At 42.2% G+C, this 3,625-nt stretch overlaps 1 pseudogene; it reads right to left on the bottom strand.

Annotated features, from left to right (window-relative positions):
- Window positions 1–378: 378 nt before the first annotated feature.
- On the bottom strand, window positions 379–498 carry LOC136643074 (5S ribosomal RNA; annotated as a pseudogene).
- Between the last annotated feature and the right edge of the window lie 3,127 nt (window positions 499–3,625).

The raw sequence follows: 3,625 nt of genomic DNA, 5'->3' as shown, positions 1-3,625 counted from the left end.
CAGAAGCAGACTTATGTCTGCTACAGAAGAAGCTGCTAGAATTGCAGAAATTCCTAAATCCATCTACAGCTCACTTCTCAGGAATGTCTGATCATGTACTTATGACCCAATCCTATCCATGTGCTACAACAGCGAAACTTCTAGTCGGCCGTTGCAGCAGCCGCTCTTCTAGTCTATGTAGCGATGCCACTGGTGCAAGGTCTGGAAGGTTGCATGCAACTGGGACGCCCTGCAGACTGGCCACTAGGGAGTTTCACCTGGAGGTGAGGGAAAATTGGGGTGGGGATTGGGCCAGGATTGGAGGGGGGCAGGTCAGGGAGGATTTTGGTGGCAGCATAACATGGTTGGCAACCTTCAGTCTCGTAAGACTATGGTATAAGCCTACAGCACCCGGTATTCCCAGGTGGTCTCCCATCCAAGTACTAACCAGGCCTGACCCTGCTTAGCTTCCGAGATCAGACGAGATCGGGCATGTGCAGGGTAATAGTTGCTGCAACATCTGCCAAATTCTATACTCCTATCCTGGCCCTGACATGCCCCCTTCAGCATTGACAGATCTATGCCAGCAAAAGAGCTTATGTAGATCTGAGTAGGCCCATAGGAGACCACAGAGTGGTCACAGAGGTAGTAAATTTTTTCTTTATTTACCTTTCTAACTGGCCTGGTTCCTGCTGGGTCCCAGGATGCAGTGGATGCAAAATGGGATCGGATTGGGCCATTAGAGCTAGTTGTAAGCTGAAGTGAGAAAAGAAGCCACCAGCTTGCATGTGTAAAGTGGCCCAAACTATGTTCCCAATGGATTTTAAGAAAAAACTCTTAAAGTATAAGGAGATGGATTGGCTAACTCTTTAACAAATAGGAAGCAAAAAGAAGGAATAGATAGTGTTCACAGTGCCACAGAAAACACAGTGGGATCCTCTACTAGAGTGGTTTACAATTTGGTTAATTGTTGGAGTATCATGATCAACTGCTAACTAGCTCTGAAATGTGAGGCTTACTAGTGGCTGACATTGTGAGGTGCCAGAATCAGCTGCTCCTTCATCACCATGCAGGTGCTTTTCTAAGTCATTTGGCAGGTTGTAGTGTCTGGTACAGACCACAAAGTCATTGTTCATACTGGGTGTAGCTACCTGCCTACCTGGTGCTAATTAGCAATCCCCAGGTCTCTACTGCTGCCTTGCAATATTTTTCAGTAATCATATTGAGTCCTTGCCCCCCACTCCCGCCATGTAGTGGTTGTTAGCAGCAGAAGAATAGCCAGCCAATGAATTGCAACTGTGCTACATCCAGTACCAGAAATTTGTACTGGAACCAGTACTATGAATTTAATCATCATGCATGATGTGGAATCAGTCGAGGAGTTACCATATTTACATGCAGCATACTATTCAGAATCTGTTCAGCCAAAATCAACAAAAGGGGTAGTTTTTCCCAAGCAGACTATTGCTGCATTCAAATTTTCTGCACTGGAGCAAGTGTCTATTGCTCAAAGGCTACTGTTTTCACTTCATGTTTTGACATGATCAATTTGGTACCAGTTTCAACTGAGGAACTGTTTTTCTGAGCTGATTCTCACATAGTGAGAGCTGCTATTTAAATGACAGCTTGTTCTTATGTGTTACCACTGACATTTACCGTAAGACAGCACTTTCGAACAATATATTCACCGTGCAAGGTTGAACCTGTAAAAAAAAAAAAAATTAGATTGGTGAGCTTTAACAACAGAAAGATGAAAATTGACATTTTAACTCCAAAGTGATATTTGGCTGAGCTGAAATGACTCCAAGAGAGGCACAATGTAAGACACATCCATTACTGGAAGCAGTAATAAATATAAATGTGATCCCATTTTTTCCCATTATATTTATAAAGATTGTACGGAAATCTTTTAGATAAGAGTAGTCCTAAGAAAATCAGTTGAGATTATAGAGTAAATATTTTGAAACTTTTAAATATACAATTAGTTGAGGAGATCCTTACATCAGAGGTTGTATTATTGTTAAGGGAAATTGTCTAAAATGCAGGATAAATCATGCTTGGTCATACCCTGTACATTTTTTAATTGATCGAATAAAAGACAAAATCTGTGAAAGTCGCATCATTTAATTTTGGCTTGTTTCAGAATGTAAATCTTGAAGTTCTAAATTTGCTATTCTAAGGGCCTAATCCTATCCAATTTCCCAGCACCGATGCAACCACAATGTAGCCCCAAGGTAAGGGAGCAAACATTCCCTTACCTTGAGGAGGCCTCTGTGACTGCCCCCAACCACAGGATGCTGTGCAAGCCCTGTTGGCATGGTTGAATTGGCATTGGAAAGTTGAATAGGACTGGGTCATTGGTCTTCAACATTAATAAGGCATTTACATGTCAACATCATCAACTTTGTAGCCTTCTGTAATTTTTCATCTTTTGCACAGGATGGGTCTGAGCCAAAGCATAGACTTTTTTCCAAAAAACAAAAAAAAAGTTTCTTCATGCAAAAGATGGCAACACGTGTACAAGGTCATATCATTACTTTTTGAAATCTATGTTAGTGGCAATTTATTAAGGCTTAGAGAAGTGTGCTTGTATTGTAGTTGCTGGTTGTATCATGCTTATGTACACAGTATGTATGGTTTTGAAAGATATTTTCATTTGACATGAATTTCAACTTTGCTAATAAAAGTTTGACTTGATGTTATCTTCAAAAGTCTACCTTGAGAATATTTGGTGTCTTCTAACAAAGGACAGTTGAAAGAGAGCTAGCTCTCTGATTCCTGGAACTTACTCTGCTTACTGGAACTCTGCAGCCCCTTATCGAGTTGTAGAGACTGTTGTCTCTGGACTGGATATGAGAGTATATGAACCTCACTATACAGGCTGTGCCACAGATTTTGTACCTGTGGATTTAACAACCTGCAGTTTCCAAACTTGTGGGCTGGGTTGACCTGGGCCCTCCGAACGCAGCTGGAGTTGAGGGTGAACACCAAAGGGTGTTCTAAAGGTTACTTTCTCAGAACGTAAAAATGTCACTTCCTATTTCCCCTCAAAAACCAAAAGTAGCATTTAAATGCCTTTGGAAGCCATTCTGCAGGTGGGGGAGGCCATGCGCTTAGGCCTCAGAACGCTCTCTGGACACAACCGGAGTACAACTCCAGTCGCGTTCAGAGGGTCTGGTGTGCCTGACCCATAGATTTCATAACCTGCAGGTTTCGGCATCCATAGGGGTTCTAGGAACGGAACAACAAGGCACAACTGTATGTGTGTGTGTTTGTATTGTGGTACATTTGGCCCAGAATATTGGGCTCATTGCCCTTATGATTCTATTTATTGTTTTATATATTGTATATTTTTACTTTTGAACTGTAAGCTGCCCAGTGCATTTGCTCCCGCATAGGAAAGGTGGGATATAAGTCTTTAAAATAAATGAGCCCAATGCCTGAAAAATGTGCTCAGAAACTTGTCCTTCCTTAAAGGAGCTCAGGTGGTGTCCATAGTTCTTCCACTCCCTTTGTCTTCACAACCACGCTGTTGCACAGAGCCACTTGTAGTAGCAAAAGACACTTCCACTATTGTAAAGTCACTGCGAAGGAGTGCGCAGCACTCAGTTGGCAACCATTTTGCGAGTGTTGCTACAAGAGGTGA

The sequence above is a fragment of the Tiliqua scincoides genome, chromosome 2, assembly GCF_035046505.1.
Source record: "Tiliqua scincoides isolate rTilSci1 chromosome 2, rTilSci1.hap2, whole genome shotgun sequence".
NCBI lineage: Eukaryota > Metazoa > Chordata > Lepidosauria > Squamata > Scincidae > Tiliqua > Tiliqua scincoides.
Note: the sequence above shows the minus strand (reverse complement) of the source record. Positions and strands in the feature narration are given on the sequence as shown.